Source organism: Bombus fervidus, chromosome 10 (genome assembly GCF_041682495.2).
Source record: "Bombus fervidus isolate BK054 chromosome 10, iyBomFerv1, whole genome shotgun sequence".
NCBI classification, from domain to species: Eukaryota; Metazoa; Arthropoda; class Insecta; order Hymenoptera; family Apidae; genus Bombus; species Bombus fervidus.
In genome coordinates this window covers 9,294,791-9,315,788 of record NC_091526.1, presented here as the reverse complement: position 1 = coordinate 9,315,788, position 20,998 = coordinate 9,294,791, and the positions used below count along the sequence as shown (strand labels likewise).

At 37.5% G+C, this 20,998-nt stretch overlaps 1 protein-coding gene across 9 annotated transcripts in view; it reads left to right on the top strand.

Moving 5' to 3' along the window:
* 5-ht1 (serotonin receptor) overlaps nt 1-20,998 on the top strand; it is a 158,425-nt gene that overhangs the window by 43,912 nt on the left and 93,515 nt on the right. The window lies entirely within an intron of this gene.

Sequence of the window (20,998 nt, the reverse complement as noted above, 5' to 3'; positions counted from 1 at the left end):
CTTCTTTTACATTTGCAATAAGAGTTTTATGCGATAGTTTTGGAGAACGTTGGAAAGTGCAAGTTGAATTTTATTCGTTGGACGCGAGGATCTTGAAACAGAGTTGTAATAGCTTGTTTGTTCACGCATTGGAAGATTTCTTCTTGATTGCAATAGAAAATATCTTCGATGAAATTTTATGAATCGTGTTACAAAAACTTGATACTATAAAAATATAAAATATAGGATCTTCTAAAAAATTGTTTCGCTGGAAAATAAATGTACGTTCCAATGGTTTCATAGCTACCGTAACGTATCATAAATCGTTGCAACGCTAAATAGCGGCAGGCCAGCTGTCATGGACAACCCTTAAAACTATGTCACTGCTAATACGGTTCGCCTTATTTCGAGTGAATTAAATCGGATGAAAACGACGACGATATGCTGAGCGTCGTAAAGACGGCTTCATTGAAACACAAAAGGAGCTTCTGGTCTAACGTGAACTTTAGCAGCTTGTTTTAAATATTGCACGCTCGACTCTCGTGATGAACGAGGAGATTCTGAATCCCTGAGGTCAGGCTAGAACATGAGGCTAGGCTCGTAGGCAGGGATTGTGTGCTATCTCTTAAGTTTCTTACACTTACTTTGTAATGGATCATTCATGTAATGGAACATTCTTGTAACGTGCGACTGATAAATAATTCGGTCGTTTAAATATTGAAGCATATTTCGCGAAGAGAAAGAGCCTGATAAAAAGCAAAGTTTCCCTTTTCCTCTGTCAAGCGAGTTGAAATTTCACAGGAGATGCGTGTAATGGAAGAAAATGGAAATCTGTTGTTTATTCCGTTGGTATTTAGTCGGTTAAATTATTTACGACCGACTATAGTGCGTTTAAAGATATAAGAGGTAAAAATGCAACAAGAATATGAGATTAAACTATTTGTAAAGATTCATTGAGACAGAAGGGTCACGAGGCGAATATAGATTGTTAAAAAGGAATGAAAATAGCCGGCTGGATTAACCTTCAGTCGTCCTGCGTGCATATTTCATAAGTCAGAAAGAATATATAGGGTGAGAGGGTCGTTTTAGCAGAAAATATTCTTCCACAATTTGAAAACGTCTGGATTCGAAAACGTTTGCTTGAGCAATTATTGTAAGATAAGTATATCCAGTAGCTGTGCAAAAATTATGAAATCCCTTGAGAGTAGCGCGACGTCTTCACTCTCTGAAAGGAACAATTACGCGGAACCATGTCCATTAAAAAATTACGCTATTGTCTGTTTTATCAGAAGTACCACTGTCTTTTTTCCTTTGCCCACCTTCTTTATTTTCTTTCTTTTTGATCTTCGGTGCTAGTTCCCAACCTATTAACGACCACTTAGATAATTTAGCTCGTATCTGTGTGAAAGGTTCTCTAGACAAAAGAAACGATTATTCCTAATTGTTATTCTCTATTCTTGGAACAATTATTTTTCCCTCGTGAAAATTAGCGTCTCTGTTTTCGAATGACTCGAGATAATGAGTGTATTTCCACATATGCATCCGAAACTTAAACAACCGGAGATTCAACGTGAAACTTTTTACCGATGTTCTGGCTATTATTCTTCCTCTGCGAAGATCAACATCGCTACTTTTTAATGATCTGAAATAATATATATATATTTGAAACTTCAATAATTGGAGATTCTAGGTAAAACTTTTTAGCGACATTTTCTACCTATTATTCGTTCCTCATAAACTCATTTCTTTTTAATGATAATTTGAGATAATATATATAACGACAGTATACTTATATACACGTGAAACTTAAATAATTGTTATTTTTATTATTATAATTAGTTAATATCCTAGCTATCATTTGTCCCTCCCGAAGATCAATGCCATCATTTTCGAATGATTCGAGATAATATGCATAAAGAGCGCACATTTCTACATATACATCGGGAACTTAAACAGTCGGAGAATCCATCTGCGTGAAACTTCTTAGCGACGTTCTATCTAATAGACTTCTCCGCTTGGAACTTTGAATTATTATTACTGAACTATAGTTGACACTCTTGACTCGCCTCTTGTATTAACTGGAGGATTTTGGACACTCTAGATGCAACTAGGCTGGGGCACGTGCCAAACTGCCATAATTCAAAGAATGCTGCAACTGTTTCGAGCATCCTACCACTGCACTTGGCCTTGAAGAGGTTGTCAGGATTCGATTGAGGTTACTAAAGACCAAAAGCATGGTCGTGGGTTGGTTAAGCTCGTGCCAAATCAAATATAGCGGTCGCTTCAAAGGTAACGCTTATCGTTTGCCAGCCTCTTTCATGCAGAAAATCAGTTTCAGTGGTCGATTTGTGACACGACTCGTGATTCATCTTGGCTGATTCCTCGAGCTCGAAGGGATCTCCACCCATGTGGTATTGACATATTAATTTCAGGTACAATGTTTGGAAAATTTGATTCATGAATAATCATCGAATGACATAATGAAATAAAGTAAAAATACACGCATTGGAAATTTACAGAGCGAATCTTTTAATTCCATTTATCGAAGATGAACCGCGTGAAATATTTGATTAAACATAAAATTTCTGATTGCCTTCGCTGCTGTAATTCGTGCACAAGCGACACGAGGAAACGTCGGAGAGAAAAGAGTGAATAATTTTTATAAAGAAATAAAATCCCTAGGCGGAGCGGGAGAATCTTTTTCCCTCCTTGAATCGTTGAACTTCTGTGTCAAACTTGTACAGCTGGCTGTGTACAACTTTTTGATAGTGTTTCTCATGGAATAACCAGGGAATACTTTTTAACTTGAAATTCGTTCTTTTGAAGTCCATTCGTTTCTTCTCTTAACGAGACTGCAGCTGTATAGCAATCTCATACAGCTTGAAAATTTTTAAGTTAGCTCATTCGTGATCGGTGACCCGGAGTCATACGATTCCTTTCCTAAGTAGTCGAGGTCTGAAAGTTTTGGTCACTTGCAAAGATTTACGTGGCTACGGAATAGAATAAAATATATTATAAAGTTTGATAGAATGTATTTTTCGCACAATATTTTGCACTTTGGTATTGAAATTTATTAAATCTACTTTGTATGATAAATTCCATGGAATTTGTTAATTTCACCTTTTACAATAAAATAAAATTACGTTATGAAGTTTGATAGAATCAATTTTTGGTACAGCAGCATCCTGTGTATACGCTGAATTTCATTTCTTCTCTGTGTATAAAATGTATAGTAAGCAAAAACTCATCGCGATTTTTCGCTCATCAAATCCCCCCGTTTTCGAACTTTCCCCGTGACAAATTAATGGCATGAAAAAATTTTACAAAACCGTGGATGATTGATGAATAGCTCGATAGTATATTTCTTCGGTTATTTATATTTTTATATGTATTCTGGTTTCGACACTATGACATATATGAAATATTTATGTGATTGATCCTGTTTCATCGAGCTTTAACTGGAAGAAGGCAAATTTATGTACGTTTTAGCGAGGAAAAAATCCAAAAATCGAAAATGGTTTAAAAGTTTCTGGCTGCTTTATGCCAGTGACTCGTGTTTAAGATTTTCTAGAAATTTTCTCGTTACCACTGCGTGACTGAAAGTCTTGCTTCGTGTCTTTTTCTAAACCACAGAATCTCCCCTACCCCAATTATACAACGAATTTCAGGATCATGTTGTATAAACAATTAAAATCCTATTGAAACTGTCGAACTGTCAAGACCTGTTTTATCGAAACACGCTTATCTCGAACGCGTTAGCGTTTTTCGAGTAATCCACAGAAACATGGGGACTAACAGGAAGGGATAAAAAAAAGTACACGAAGCAGGGCTGTTTTCTTCTTCGACGGACAAGGGTGTCTTGTCTATCCCTGTAATGGCGTTCCCTCGATCGGAATCCAAATAGAAACAAGGGACAACGATGTTGCAAAGTGTCATACGTTAGAGTGTGGACGGCAAGCCGAGTACGTGTTACGATCTGGCACGTGAATTCGCATTTACGCTAGTGACATTTATTAAATTGTTGCACGTCATAAATCACCGTCCTTCTACACGCGTCGAATTAACTGCCATTGTGCGATACTCGTATCTCACGACTGCTTTCGTCAATTGTGACGTATATCATTCATTCATATCACGAAACTCATCCGGCAAACAATTACATATATTCCAAAGATGGATTTCAATTGAGCGCGTCGAACATTCACAAGTGGTAGGAAACGCGATCAACCGAACAAGAAACTGCAACGCGGCGCGGTTCTCCGACACGCGTGCAAATTTATATAGCCGTGATATGTAATAGCAGCGTTGACATAATCCGTTGATATCGTCTGGCCCCTTGTTACTGGCCCGGATTGCTGGCTGGTGTATTACGCTGCCGAGTACGGAACATCAGGGGGTGGAAACGCGACATTGATGAGGAGCGATGTTTTGTCGAGAGTTGTGAATTTCGAACTGGGAACTCCGCCACTTTGCAAAGTACAGATTCATTGGATCGAAATTTCAGCTAGTTCTGATAGCATTGCGAGGTTTTCATATATGAGTTACGCGAAAGCCAAATCGATTAACTTCACTCGATACGTTCGGCGAATTATTCGGTTCATGGAGAATTATGAATGGTGATTAACAAACGATTTATGCAAATTTATATTTTAGAAGCAAAATAGAAATTTGTTTGGGCAATGCTTCGTTTCGAATATTTCATGTAATTTCTCATATCGTACGCATTTTCTATATTTCTATTTTTTTTTTTTTTTTTTTTTTTTAGATTTCCTATAAACGCATAAATCATTAGACCGCGAATATTGTAATATAAAATTAAATACAAATATTTGCCGACCTGATTGAAATATTGGATGTTAAACAAGCCTTGTATTATATGCTTTAGTATTCTAAAAATTTCAAGGATTTCGAAGCCAGCTAACGAATAGTGCGATACTCCGACGTGAAAAATAAATAGCACTGAAATATACTATATATAATTATAGTTTCGTTCTACGTTATGTCAGCTAACTTATCTTACGTTTATAGCCACATTTAGTACTACCATCCTATGTTTATTGCAGTAATAAGATGAAAGACAAATAATGCACTTGAAACTGAGTTCGTCAGATTGTAAACTTGCTCGACAATATTCCTTAACAGCACGTATATTTACTGCTGTTTAGGTGACCAAACTTAGCTGACATTATATGCACGTGAGGAATGTCGTCCAGTAATTCAGCTAATAATCTCTTGAGCTGCTAAAGCTGAATTTCGCTGAAGTTAAGCTATTGCTTCGTAAAAAGTATCGGCGAATCGACGTTTGCCTGTAATTACCTTGGAAGGGAATTTATCCCGTGCATGTCAGACTGGTTTTATCGTGATTAAAGCGCTGTTTCACGAGCGAAACAACAATCACGTTCGCTCCTCGAAGGAGGTTTGCCTTGATAGGGGTGATTAGCGATTACAATGATGCGATATCAGGGGCTTATCATCTGCGGCGCTTACTATCTGGGCAAGTCGGTAAACGATGATGTAGATACAACGGATTATGGATGTCAATAATTAGAACCGCTCGTGGGAACCTTGCCGTGTGAAACAATTAGCGTAGTAGCATAACTCGCTTCTCCTTGTCTTTCATTTCGATTCTCACGCACTCTGACATATTCTCACGCGATTATCCCTCTATCGACGTGATTTTCAAATAGATTCTTTAACAATCAGATGAATTTCTTATCGTTGGAACTACAAAATTCCAGATCTTCACAATTACTAAATGTGTGCAGGTATCATCGGCAAAATTATAATGTTTATTAAGATGACAATAATTATTTTTATCGAAATGAAAACTGATAATTGTATATAGCTATTTATTTGCATTATATCGTTCACGCTATATCACGTTAATTGCAAGTCGACGTAGTCGATAGGATAAAAACGACGGAAAATCGAAGTTGGATTTTCGGGAAGAACCGAAAGAAAGTTACGCGATTGAATAAACGGTTTAAGATTAAATTTCATTCAAATTAGAAGCCAATGTTGGAAGTTTGTCATTTGAATAGATAATCGCAAATTTAATCACGATCGCTCGTTCCATCATCGTCACGCGATCGCATGCAATTCGCATGTGGTCAGAAATTTAAACGCTGTCGACGAAAAACTTTTTCTATGTAGAAATTGTTCGAAATTAAACGGAACACGCTTTCAAAGAACTCGACTTGCTAATATCAGATAGTACGACGGTTGTCTGTTCCGTGAAACTTACTAAAGCTTGGTAATTTCATTTCTTGCTAGACGTTAATATTCATCGTCGCTGCAAACGAATTAGACAATCTGAAGGAATACGTTATTGCGCGTCGGATTGCAGTTTCTTAAGAGCACTTTTAGTCGTATATGTGTAATATTTGCATCCATATTCCGCTAAAACTTGCCAAGCATAATTAAATTTCATCAACATAAAGTTCTCTCGCTACATATTTCAACGTTTTCCGTTCCTCGAGTCTTCGTCGCTATCCGTTTATCGTTGCTCCGTTATTTTCGCCTTTATTCAGAAGCCATTATTCTTCGTTCAATTTTGGCGCCGGTACTCGCAAGGGAATAAAAGCGATCAGCCTCGATATTCGAATTAAAAGTTTCGGCCGTGACGCAATCGCGCAACATAGATGTTTTATTTGTTCGTTTAAATATCCGACAAACTCGACGAGTGGAACGGATTGACGTATAAAATTTGGGCTAAAATGGTGGAGAATACGCGTGCACGCGAGACCCGAAGGGATATTAGTTTATTGGCAGAATCGACGGAATAATCCAGAATTTACGTCGATTCTTTAATACCCGTGCTATGTATGGGAAAGTTGTATAAAATCGAGTATTTTATATCTTTTTCATCTTTATGAAATATATACTGTCGTGTTAATTCAAATAGGTGTATCTGGTCAAAAGGCGGTTTTAAGAAAGATGATTTTTATTATTTAATCAGGCATCGATTTCATATACGTCATTTATTATTGTATTTGCAGTTTCAACGGTGGATAGGGTTTTCTTATGTAATGTACGCGTAGATGAACTATTTTTCTACTGCCTGGCAGCAACCAACTTCGATTCAAGCAAAAGCTGCAAATACGTTCCTTTGATATAGCGCAAATTTTTTCTATAACGCGTATAATTTATTTATAAATGATTTCTAGTTACCATAGAAAAATTTTACGTCCATGGTACGCGTGTTAAAATATTGTGAAATTCTTTTAGCACTCTAATGGGTCTAGATTATTCTAATTACATTCATCAAATTTGAAATCAATCTGAAAATATATATAGAAGTTATGAGACATTTGCTGCAAAGATATATTTTGTAAAAAATTAATACACAGCATGAAGTATAGATACTTTTGTAATCTCTCTGCAAAATTTATACTCGCATTAAATATCTTTTAACGTCTACATATATGTTTCGACTGTAGAAAAATTTCAAAATGCTTCGTATAGCACATATGATATATTCATCAAAAGTGGTTTCACGCTGGTATGCAGTTTTCTACGCGTTTCCACCCCTTTGGTAAGCCGATATTTAAATATTATCGTTGTTTAAAGCGTGTCTAACGAGTGTACACGAGTTTGTTCATATTTCGCGATGACGCGTCAGCAGCTGGTTAAACTAGGCTTCGCTATCTGCGCGTTTTATTGGCACTCGTCCACTGATAGCGGAAACCTGGTGCGGCAGAACACGGTGCTCGCTATCTCTGTTTCTTCGACGTGACGTGAAACTAGCAATTCCACGGCCCGATTTCGCGTTCTCTTCCCCTCGACGCACTGGAAACTATTATTATTCCAATTTTCCTCGGCAATGCTCGCCGGACTTTAATTAAAAGAATATTCGGGGATGCGGAAGAAGATTGGAATAGATTAAAGCTCGTTTCAATTAGATATGCGTCGCAGTCTGGATGCTGAAGAGAGACTGAAACGGAATTTCAACAATTTCGTAATTGTTATTGGTGATTGTTGCTTTAGAAAAGCGGCCATTCTCTCTCTCTCTCTTCCCCTCACACACACACACTCTCTTTCTCCTTCTCTCTTTCTCTCTTTGTAGAACACGCGGTATTTTCCATTCGAAGATCGATAAATAATGAGGCGAATGAAAGGCGCAGTTGGATTACAAATAGCACGGAGTTCGCTTTGCGTACAGATGGAAAGAGTCGGTTCATTGGCATGCAGAATGAAACAATAGGAGTTTCTGTAACTCGGCTTTGATGTTCCTGCCTTTTGGGATAATCACGTTGTTCCTATTTAAATCGCGATCGTTTCGTTTGTTTATGCCAGGTACGCCAATGTACGTTTAGCTCTCGTTTCTATCTGGCGTTTCTACGATAAAAACCAATGTAATTTAATTAATAATCGATCGAGAATTAACCGCCTCTGGTTATTTCGTTCCTATCGGCGACGTGACTCAGATAGTAACTGGACCATACGCGATTTACCTTTACATTTCGAACAGATAAAATATAATTTCAGCTCTTTACTGATTATACATAGCAATTTGTCTAAAGCTCGTACCAAATATTATTACGATAGGAAGTAAACGTTATCAGATCCTTTTCGAACAATGGTTTGTTAAAACCTACCGAGATATCGAGTTAATAATATTAGTTATGATATTAATGTATTATTCTCTTCTGTTTTGCAAATTTTTTCAAATACAACGATACCTCAGATACAACGATCTTGTGCGTAATAATTGCAACATTCGCTTGTGCAATTTTATAAACGAACAATGCGAGGATGAAAACTCCCACGGAAATTGTAGCTGTGAAACCCCGTGAAGTCCGAAACTGACATTATGCATCATTCTGCCAAATCCCCATCAGGAAACATCTACGTCTTCCGCTTTCGAAATACGTCGCTATCTTTCTTTTTTGTTTTTCGTTCCAACCCGTTTTCTCTTCCTCGGATTTTTGCCACTTATCTGGTCCGTATCGGAGTTAAGGTACAGGCCTCTGACGGAGAGCCACGTCGTGAAAGTCAGCGATAAGCAGCGAACGTACTTGCTGGATTACTAGGTTCTGCTTTTCGTTCATACGTCTGAGAATAATGGATACGACACAGTATCTAACACAGAGCAGCGGGCTCGAATTCTTGTTTTTACTTTGTCTCCTACACTGGACTTTCTCAAAGTCTTAATCCATCTATTTTTCCACTTCCTGTTACGTCCGATTATTATTTTTGAGAAATGTTGCTGTCCAAACGAACGCTTAATCTTCTCCCTTAGATGTTAGTAGTCGAGTACTAAAAATTATTTTGTAGCTGCTGAATCACATTTTCGTGGGTTTGGATACTCTGACAGATAACTAGACCATCAGCACTCTTAATCAGAGTTGTGCATTATTCGATCTATTTCGAACAAATATTTGTCGAAAATATTACTCATCGTTATACATTATTATTCGTTACGTATAATCCATTACTATGAGTTTTTATCGTTTATTAAAATTCATTCGAATATCAGTACGAATAATTTTTTATTTCAATTTAATTGTATTACAAAAATCTTCGTACATCTGCATAGTCCATTTTTTCAGCAATTTTTTCACTGCAAATTTCACCAATGCTAAAAACGCGATATTACAATCACGGCTGTTAACAACGTGCGCTCGTTTCCTCCGTGATAACTGCAAAAAAATATCGTTAGCTCTGCCCTCTTGGGACAACGATTCCACGTACTCGTACAATTTCGAGTTGTCCTTTTCAAATTCCAAAACGACTTCGCTACTCGAATTCAGTTAGGTCCCCTGAGAGTTTCGTAGATTCTTCGATTTCCACGCGAGACTTACATTTTAGAAATCGTAGAAAGACGGCACCTCGAATGTGCATTTTACTTTGCCTCTAAAGCTCACACGTTCGTACCCTTACGGCCCTTGTTCACGCGCGAGCACACTTTTTATTTTCCTTTTACTTCCCTCTCTTCGTGATCTCTTTCTTCTATACGTCTGTTGCCATCCGCAGGGATGAATACGATGGCAGTCGGACCCGCTCAAAGGATCCTTTTTGCTGCGAACCTATTCGCGCACAGATACAGGCCATTATCTTGCGCGTCATCAGGCCAACTTACGCGTGGCTCGTCTTTTCTTCTACCTTTGCCTCAATTGTTTCTTTTTTTGCTACGAATTCGTTCAGGTGAATGTGTACGTTTTTATCCACCGAGAAAGACTTTGGTCGAATTTCCCACCTCCAATTATCTTTGTTTTTGCTTCTCAGATAGGAGGATATTTGCAATGTCATCTTATCCCCTTTCCACTTCTCTGAAAAAACCGTCTAAGCAAGCTCGCAATTCATCCAGGGTCGAAGACACGTGTTGCGAACTTTTTTCTTCTACTTTGTACGACTTAAGGTCGAATCTCCTACTTTGATTTGTTCTATTCCGTTTACTTATATTTTAGTAGTTTTCACTAAATAGCACATCGAACTATTTGTCTAGTGTCCTGTCTTTTTAAAAAATGTGGGATTCCCTATAGCATAATGATAATAATAATAATAACATCTATTTGTAATTTATCTGAAACAGAACCTTCTTTTTGTATACGTGGTTACGTATTACTCTAAAATACTCCAGAGTACTTTGAAAGTACTTGGAAAAAGCGGAGTTTGAATAAAAAATGACAATACTAGATAACGAGTGGTACAGATGAAAATGGAAAAAAAGAGAACAGGAAAATAATAGGATGGAATACACGAATGGCGATTAATAATTACGAACCGCGTTGCAGGCTGATAATTTGAACGAACCTAAAGATTTTAGAAGTCAATGGAATTATGAAATTGTTTAGCAATTATATGTGAGCGCTTAAGATAATTATATTATATAGATAATTCAATGGGATTCAGGTTCAAAGAGAGTAGAATTTCTAAGAAGGCGAGTATTATGGAAGACAGTGTAGTTTTTTGTTCTTTCAAAGAATTTTAAATTAATAATAAGTTAATAATAAATCGAATCTTTCTCTTTTAATCGGTTCCGCTACTTTCTTGCTTTCTTCTATCTCTCTAATGGTGTTCTGACTTGGAACTCACTTACCGTTCGAGTGAAATGGGTTTAAGACTTGTGTGATTGTTTTAATCCTTTGAAAGTTTCGAAATCGAATTTTTCATTTTTAACTGTTTCCCTTCCCTTCGTCTTCTTATCTTGTGTCTACACAGTTGAGAAGGAGGACGTTGGAAAATTCCCAAAACTTTGCGATTTGCGTTCATGCCGAAGTGAGTTCGAATGGAAATACGATTTTCCACGCTTCGAAAACGCCCGAGAATACTTTTTCGGCGACAGATTATCCCCACGGAGTACCAGTCGAAGAATTAATTTTAGATGGAGTGAATAATTTCGCAGCCCCAAGTGGAATCGAACTCTAAGCCAACAGGTTGCTAATCCACTTCTCTGGGCCCTTTGCTCTCTATTTTCGTTGACATTGTCAATAATTTATGAATTTTTAAAAGCAGCATACTCGTTTTTACAAAACTTCGCTGAAGACAAGACGAGTTCACAGAAGACATTTACTGCACCTTTGCCAGAGTTGCAATCGGATTATTTTTTATCATGACGTATGAAAAAATTTACTCGTTGCATCTCAACTGCTGCTTTATATCCCATCAAATTAACAAAATATCTTTTTATATTTTATCCCAACGTGGAACTATATTTATCTGAACTCTATTAAAACGATATTTTATACACAGTTAATACTCGATTAACTGTAATCTTGTCGATTGAATCCATTTATCTGCAAGCGAATCCCCTGTTGCGTGAATGAAAAATAATAAGTAGCGAGGGAAATTGATGGGTAGCTATTTCGTAAAGTGAAATAAAACTATAGAACTGTTTAAAATTTCATAAACAATTCACGATATTAATAGGAACAAGCGTTTATACAATTTTATTAAACAATTTGTTCTTTCCTTTGCACTTTCTCGTCGCCGAAACGAATCATATTTTTAATGAAGCATCGCGAAATATTTCGTTCGTAATTTACGCTTTTCCACCGAACTCGCATCGCCCTCATCTGATTCAGACGTTGACGTATGACGAAACGGTCTGCTCCTGAGAAAGTTTCAGCCAATTCAGGGCCGATTGTGTTTTCGGTATAGCGAAGTTTTTGCTGTTATTAGACGAGGATGGAAGTGGAGTTCGGTACTGATGCTGGATATTGATCTCTCGTTTCGAAGGGAACATTTCAGTGATATCGATAGCCGATGTTTTGCGTCTTTTAGGCGTGGGTCGCGAGGGAATCGTTCATGGAACGAGGAAATTGGACAAACGTAGTCCAACCGAAGGGAAAATCGACAGGTTTATAAAAATATTTCCGTTCTATATGCCAAGAAAATTTTTCAACTTCTCTGTCCGCGATCACTTTATCGTAAACCCGTGCTTTTACGATATCGAAAGGGTGATTTCTGAAGAAAGGGCAAAGTTGAGACACCGTTAAAGACGATAATTAAGTCTGAGACTGTTCTCGCATCGAATATCACGTCCGTTTAATCCTATTGTTCTTCTCATTGCTTTTTCATGTTTGTATCTCTTTAGATATGTTTGTTAAAAATATTTTATAATTTTCTGCATATATTACAAAACTTAGAGATAGTAATCTAAACGATTTAACGAAATGATTTTAGTAAATCGTGATAGTATCTAAAGACTAAGAAATAATTTAAATCATAATTGTAACATATGAAACGAATTTTTATTTCGAGTCGAAGATAACGTGAAAATTATTTGAAAAAAAAAAAAAAAAATATCTTAATTTAACTTAGGCAAATTGTGGACATTAAACGAAGATTACTTTAATTTCACGCTAGATAATCTGCGTCTGAATTAAATAATGGATTAAGATTGGATTGCGGCAGGGTAAAATGCAGCGTGTCTTAAGAATTGCTTTGGCCGGGAAACAAATGAACCGCAATTAACTTAACGTTTAATTTTGGAGAGAATTCGAGCGGGTAGAGTGGCGAATTCCTTCCTTTTCATCCTTAGGAAATTTTTCATTTCAACGAACGACAAAGGCTGTCTTGAATCACCAGAGACTACGTTGCTGCTCGGGAACGCTATATTAAAATCGTTCGAGGTCCGTGTTTTCGCGTTGTAGTGGCAAAAATTCGCTTAAAACTGTTTATGATTGGTAGGAGAAACGCCCGCAGAAAAATTACGCAATCTCTTTGACCCGCATCTTCGACGGATGTGAAATTTTTCATTTACGTTCCACGATAATCGGACTGACTGTTTGATCGCGATATTGCAACACGTATGCTGTTGTTACTAAAAAGTATGTGGGCGGTTGTTTGTACCTGACAGAATGTAATTTAGTTACGAAATTGTAGATAGACTGAGTTTGACTGTATCCGTTATTTTTTCACAAAACATTGTGACAGAATGAAATTTATTTTCAAAAGTTGACACGCAACAAAGCAATCATTTTTTTTTTCTATTTGAAGCAATGAGATTTTCACATAAAGTAACATTGTACTTTATATAGTGTTAAATATGTATCTCTAAAATTCAGTTAAAAGAAAGAATTTTGACAATACGAGATACAACATACTCAATTTTTCAATTATACCACTGTCCGTTGATTTTACAACGAGATAGTATTTCTTCTAATCATTAGTTTGCCATTGATTGCTATATCTTGGTATTTGATATTTTGTATCGGCATTTGATTGTTATCATTTATTTATTATGAATTCAAGTACCGAAGTATCAACATACTTAGAAACTTATGACAGTGTGCATATGTATAACCGTAATAACAAGTAGTTCGCTAAGGAAGGAAAAGGGGAAGATAAGCAAAGCTGATTGGCTGTGCCACGTGATCGATATTTCGCGAGACTTGGCGGTCTCTGCTAGACTCAAACTTACGAGGCTCTCTCCTCTCTTACTAGTAAAAGTTGAAATTTACTTGGGAAACTAAAGTCTCGACGCATAAATATCACGGTATCTAATGTTAGATATTCTGGCGCTGGTCTCGTAACTCGTTTTGAAAAATTGCTTTTATATTCCGTGGCGCGAGAAGTCGCGAAAGAAGCGGGCACGCCGAGCACGCAACAAGTTGAACTGATTTCAGGAGAGCCATGGCTAACGATGTTATCTATCACGCCACGTAAGTTATTTAAAGCCGCGATTCTCAAAGGTGTTGGAATAATTATGACACAACAGGTGGCGAGTTTCTTTTTACCAACTCGCCAAGTAAAAAGTGTCGTGTTGGCTATTGTTTGGACGAATTAACCTTTTCGTAATCTTTTGTAATCCAACGTTGACTGTCGCTCGTATACATTTCGTATATAATAATATAATATCACGATTATGCGACTCCATAGATTATAAATTATGAATTATATAAATTCGTAATCGAACGTTAAGTTATTAAATAATCCTGAAGGTAATGAATTAGGTTTAGAATATAATCATTATATTCTTGTACTGTATGTGTTGTAACGTTCATGTTTTCAATTTATATAGTTCGTTCGCGATTTTGGCGTAAGAGGGATGATACATATCGTATTAGTTTGCTGTTAAAATATTAAGAGAGCTTAAAACTGACTTAACGATGGTAAATAACGAAATCGAGGGACCGACTGGAACGAAAGTTTGAAAATACCGTAAGTCGTAAGGAATTATAAAGCGAAACGCGTAAAAGGAGAAGCCTGTAGATGTTCGATGAGAATTTCGAGATGAGGCAGTCGTAAAAAAAAATATACGGCCGATATTTGACATAAAAAGTAACACGATGTCATAAAGGGACCTCTGTCTGTGTGGATCGTTTTGACGTTCGATATACATAAATGACAACTCTTCCATCCTGTTCACGTCACTATCGATAAAGATCATAACTTTCTTTTCTGGGTTAACGTAAACTGTCAATCATCGATTCTGTTACTGCCATCAAATTTTATGAAATTGTTTACGTTAACTAATAGAAGAATTAACTTCTCACAACTGTTCCAATCAGAAGTTAAAACTTTGAAAAGATTCGCGACTCGTTTGCCAAAATTTCAACGCCCGTAGAATTTGCGTTATTCTGCCTCTCTTTGTTCCAAAAATTGCTCCGTTCAACGCGTTAATTCCCCGAGAACTTCTCGTTACGAGAACCTTTCGCTTCTGTTTGTTCGTTCGTCACGAGTTCTCATGAAAAAAATGGGAAATCCCCTCGACAAATTTCAACACAGCGGTTGAATTCGAAAGCGTAGCTTTCGAAGGATCTTGCATAAAATTCTCGCGTCCCTCTAGGCACGTCTGGCGGAATGAAACCGCGAAAGCTTCCGGGGGAACCATATTCTTCATGAAAATCATATTCGAGAGACTGAATATTAAGACAATGGATTCAGCTGCGCAGGAATTTTTCCATTTTCCTCGGTTGTATGTTTCATAACATTTGCGATTTCGTTGTCTGTGTTTCTCGCCGTAATACCGGCAATATTCTTATGGTTCTCTGTTGTCAGGCAACGTTTGCTGAACAAACTTTATCCACGAATTCTTTGCCGCGCGTCTGTTTCCCGTTGTCTCGTTTAAAGACTAGAAAATAGGTTAATTAGGATGGCGAGGCCGCATACCGACATACTTTAGTTGGAAATTTCTCAGAGCAACAGGTAGCCAGCTATGGAATTTCATACGGCTTGTCCGATAGGCTCTATGTTCCGCTATACGTGTCTACATTCTATTGAAGTCGAATTATTACATCTGTTTATCTTGACAGGATATGCAGGATTTCTCACCCTCTGCTTCAGGTTGCTTATATACATAACTAATTTGGATAAACCAATAGCAGCACGATAATCCTTTAATGCTGGTAAAACGAACCGCGAAATGAACAGAGTTTTGTAACGATCGCAGACGAGGATATGGAGCAGTGTGTGAAGCTACGCTGGCTCACGAAAGTATTTTAATATCGATCATGATTGCAAATAAATAATTATAAATTTCTAGATGTATATAGAAACCATAAGACATTTCTTGCAAACATATATCTAGCAAGAAATTAGTCTACAGCATAAACAACTGCAGCTTATAGTAAGCGATAAATAGAAAGGTGGATGAAAATAATTTTTTAATGGGAGAGACTTTCTGTCTGGAACCGACAAATCGAACAAATTCTAAAGTGCTTTCGAGGGAACGGTATACATTTTTGAGCGACATTTTCGTGACTGTTGTAGGAATATGGATCTCTTCAGGAAAAAAAATCCATTCGAGAGGCAGATGGAGGAAACTGGACGATTGGCGGAGCACCAGTTGAAGCATCCTCTGGCGAAAGTACCTTATCGTTTTGATACGTTCGATTTCTTGGAACTGTTCGACGCGCCAGACGTTTTTGTTATATTGGAAGAAAGTTAAGAACGCGATGGCATTTGGCCGCTACGTATTCTGGAAAATTGATCGACTACAAACTGGCCAGCGAAGATTTTTTTTTCAATTTTCCGTTAATCTTCCTAAGGCTTGAAATTCCAGCATTCACAGGGATTTCGAGGATTATGCCGCTTAAGGAATCGGAATGCTATCTTAATTGTTTAGAAGATACTGAACAAGAGTATTTCAAGAGTCCGATCGTTTGAAGAGAATACATTTGCAGATTAATTGTTGAAAATGTTGAAGAATGCAATGGAAATCTGGAAGAACCGAAGTGAAATCTACAAGACATCGATCAATCATCGAGTTTGCATAGGGGCGCCATGTTGACTTCGCAAAACCCGCTCAATTATGCAAGCTCGGCTATCGATTTCTTCAAGCGCAACGCCGCGAGTTTCTCCGTGCGCGATATAGTCAGCAATTTACCGCGAGAGAATTTGACGAAAAATTTGAAACCAACTTGCCCTTATCGTTAGAATCAAATCCGTTTGCAAATCAAAATAAATTAAATTTCGTTATATACATCGACGGTAGACACATGTTTCATGATCAGACACTGGGGAACTTCTTACGATTTAAACGCCACGGTTAGAAGCATGAAATATTCGAGACGTTTAGTCTGTTATACACCTGGACGTTCAGAAAAATGACCAGCTTTTTGCCTGTTAGATCTCGACAAGGCACGAAAGGGTTTTTTTTAACAACGTAGCATTATGCACACGCAATGAAGTTTAAGTAGACCTTGCACGGAACAACGCAGAGAGAAAAAAGAACGTGCAAGTGAGAGGCAGGAAACACGGGGAAACGAAAAAGTTACGTGGCGTGACTGTTAAACACGGCTGTTGGATGCATTTTGGGATAGAGGAGCGACATAAATATCGAAGTTATATGGCATAACTCGCACGTACGGGTCTGTATATTAATGAGCGCGTTAGAAAGGCTCGTTCCACTTTGCGGGGTAATTTCGAATTTCCTGAGCTTATTTCACCCGAGAGTATTATACTACTGGCGAGGCAGTTTGGAAAAATTTAAGTTTGGCCAGTCCCCGCGTTAATTGACCATAATTCTCTGTTCAGTAGACATTAACAACGAGGACAGGATGGAAATAGGACGAAATTGTATTGTCTAAATCAATAAACTTGTCCTTTCACTCTCGCATACATCTCCTGTATTATTTATTGTCGCGAGAATTAATTGCATACAGAAATTATGGAAAATTTATAGACAACGCGCGATAATAGTTTGTTATATCAACGACAAATTATGATAAATGTCGCGCGATTATAGCATTTGAACAAGCCAGAAGCCAAACTGGCAAACCATGGCTTTTATTAATGTTTTAATCGAGATACATAAACATACGATAAATATTCGATTCTCGAGAAACAAACGACTTATTTCTATTACGACTAAATCATTAATCTAGTCAAGAATTTATGTATTTGCTACACAACTAATCCATTCGTAATAATAAGTTCCACCGAAGGATTTCCACTTGCGAGTGAATTTCCAGTGGAATTTGGAAAGGCACTGGATCATCTTGCAGCATCGCGGACATTTGATTAATCGCAGCCTCATTAAGCAATTTCGAGCACAGAATGTTTGCCAACCGCATAAATTATACGACCGACATACCGGCGAGAGACCATAAATTCCGATTAACCACTTTCTTTAATGAACTCGACGCGAGACTCAGAAGTTCCTGGTCAATGGAATCGTTCGTTTGATGTATTCCATTCCTTCATTTTATTAAGACAAATAATAGTTATTAGGTAATAATTATTTTCAGTAGTTATTTTTATATATAATTCTTCAATATCAACATCATAATTGGTCAACGCTTAACCACTTACCAGGAACAAGATTTTCTCTTTACCTTTGGCGAAAGGAGAACGAGGATGCGATTTCGAGGCTCTTGGTACTTGGTAGAGTTTACTTAGCCACAAAGCCATACAATTTTTTCTATTCGAAATAGTTCAATATACTTTTGTGTTTCAAAGTTATAGGCACTTTTTGTTTCAATAATTCGCAATAATTCAATAATTCCTTAGCTGCATAGAAAGTGTTCGAAATGGTTAGCCTCTGTCTCTGTTATTCGACGTAGATCTGAAAGAATGATCGGACATTTCAAGCACTTTTCATGAAAAAACGAGTGATTATGACTTAATGCGATGAAACAAAGCCAAATGGTACACGCGTTTGTATGAACGTTTGTGTTCCCTGTCCACTCATTAAGTGACGTGTTAAGTCACATGTTATGAAACACCCTGTATACATGAAGAACGATACATCGACATTCTCTTTTTACTTCATAGCACATGTTTCCTTTTTGAGCACTCGCTGAAACGTTACTTGCCTGTTTGCTTATTAATTAAATATTTTAAGAAAATTGTGCAAATTCTCGCATTACACATTAATAGAACGAACATCAAGATAGACCTTCTATTAATATCGCATGGTTTCGCGGTGTACTTAACGAACGTTGTAATCACACGATCTTTAATACATACATTCTTAGCTATACACGCCACTTTACTTCCTGTTCCGCTATTTTAAAACTAGCGAATATCGAGCTACACGCGTGAAAATTCGCGACCCGTTGCAAAGAAGAAGAATTCGACGCGGCGACTGCATCTTTCGCCTCGTTTAGTTTTGAGGAAGAGTGGAACAGTAGGTCGTGTCGTCGAAGGGATGACTTTCAAGTGGAAAGTTGGCACGCCGCGAGTTCGGGCATCTCGAGTTGCCGAGGTGAAGCACGAAGTTGAACACGAGGCTCCGATGAAAGGGTTGGCTAACGTGGCCTGCCAAGTAAGCAGCGTTTTTCATGCTCTTCGGTCGACGCCACGGAACGCGGCGCCTAGTTACCAACGAAATTGATCGGCTATTTCAAGCTGAATTTCTGAAAGGCGCACTTCAGATTTTGTCAGCGAACACTCTTACGTCGTCCGCAAGTATGTCGAAGCGTTTAACAGCGATCGACATTTGCAAAAGTAGTTTTATTTATTCCGCGTAGATCATTCTATTTTTGTTTTCTTTTTTTTTTATGATCTACTCGGAAAAAAAAGAAATCGAAGGTTTCCTTTTATAAGATTAGATTTTAAAAGTAGCTTAATTCATTTGGCATAAGATGACTCCAGTCTTATTTTATGATATACAGAGAAGCATTTTAAGGTTCTCGTTGTAGATGCATTTTTAGGATTTAAACTTTCGAGCTTGTTAGAGAAGCATCTTATGCTATCTTCAAGAATAATTTAGCAACGAACGAGAGTTGAGAAAAGTAGTTTAATTAATTGCCTGTATCTAATCTAATTTATTTAAACGTTTCTAGTTTTCCTGATGGCATATAAAGAAAAGTTCAGAGATTTTCTTTATGAAAGTAAACTTTGAATCTCTTAGTAAATCCTCTTACGTCATGTCGAAGCGTTTAACAGTGATTCGAATTTGCAAAAGATGGTCCAACTTATTTGCTGTAAGATGTCTCTATTTTTCCGATGATGTATAGACAAGAATTTAGAGAATATTTCCTTCGCGAAAGATTCCGAATAGTATTCGTGTATTTTCTCTCTATTCTTATTACATCATCTTGAATTGAAATTCTTCGAAATACGGAGATGGAGTTGCACGAAAATATCCTGCTGTGAATAGCAACAAGACTTTTTAGTTTCTTTAATCGATCGCATAAGAACGATGGGTTTGGCTGGCTTGTTGATCGAGTCGTTGATACTACGAAACATTCCAGCGTGATCGAACAGCAACACACAGAATATGCATACGGCAACCACGCAAACATCTTGACTATCTGTTTGCATTCTGATCATATTAGTTTCCTGTTTTCTTGCATATTTGCATAGCCCCAATATCCTCTTGCCGCGTCCTAATATCTATATTGTAGGATAATTTCTCCTGGGAGTATCAACGTTTCGAAACGTGAACGAATAATACGTTTCGACGAGTTCCTTCAATAAAATTCATCCCTCTAAGCTTATTATTATCCATAGAAAATAAATTCTCGGGAAAATTGGAAATGAGCGCCTTTGATTACCATATATCGTGTAAAATATTAGATTTTATATCCACTGGGGAATTTCGATTTGCAAAAGTGTCACAATGCAAATCTCTATCCGACAGTTTTTCGTTCGATTAACTTTTAGTCTTTTCGAACCTTCTTGCTGGATTTTATTACCAGAAAGATTTCTCGCGGCAATTTAAACGGCGCACGTATGCTCATGCACCATGCAAATCGTGCGCGGTGGCCTTAAAAACACCACACTGCGCCTTTCGAGCATGCACACTTCATTACTCTATCGATTTGAATCGATGGCTAGCGGCGCGGTACAGTCGGCAACTAGTTATCGGATAAATCGCAGATAAAAGTCTCGTATTCGTCTGTAATAATTCAATTACTCGCTCTACTCGATCGTGTACGAATCCGCGATAACAGTTGGCTCGGTCTTTTTCGGCGTAACTTTTCGGCGTAACCGTAATTTGGTGGCATCAGCTCGAATAGATGAATCGAGAGACCTATTTTGCCACATGTTTGTCGTTACTGTACCGTCGACGGCGTGTAACAAACCGGCGGAGCATCGCAAAAAATATGGATTAAAAAAGCCACAGGCTGTAAAACGCTGGTCCACGAGCGCGTATTTTTGTTCACGCTATTTAGGTCTCGCG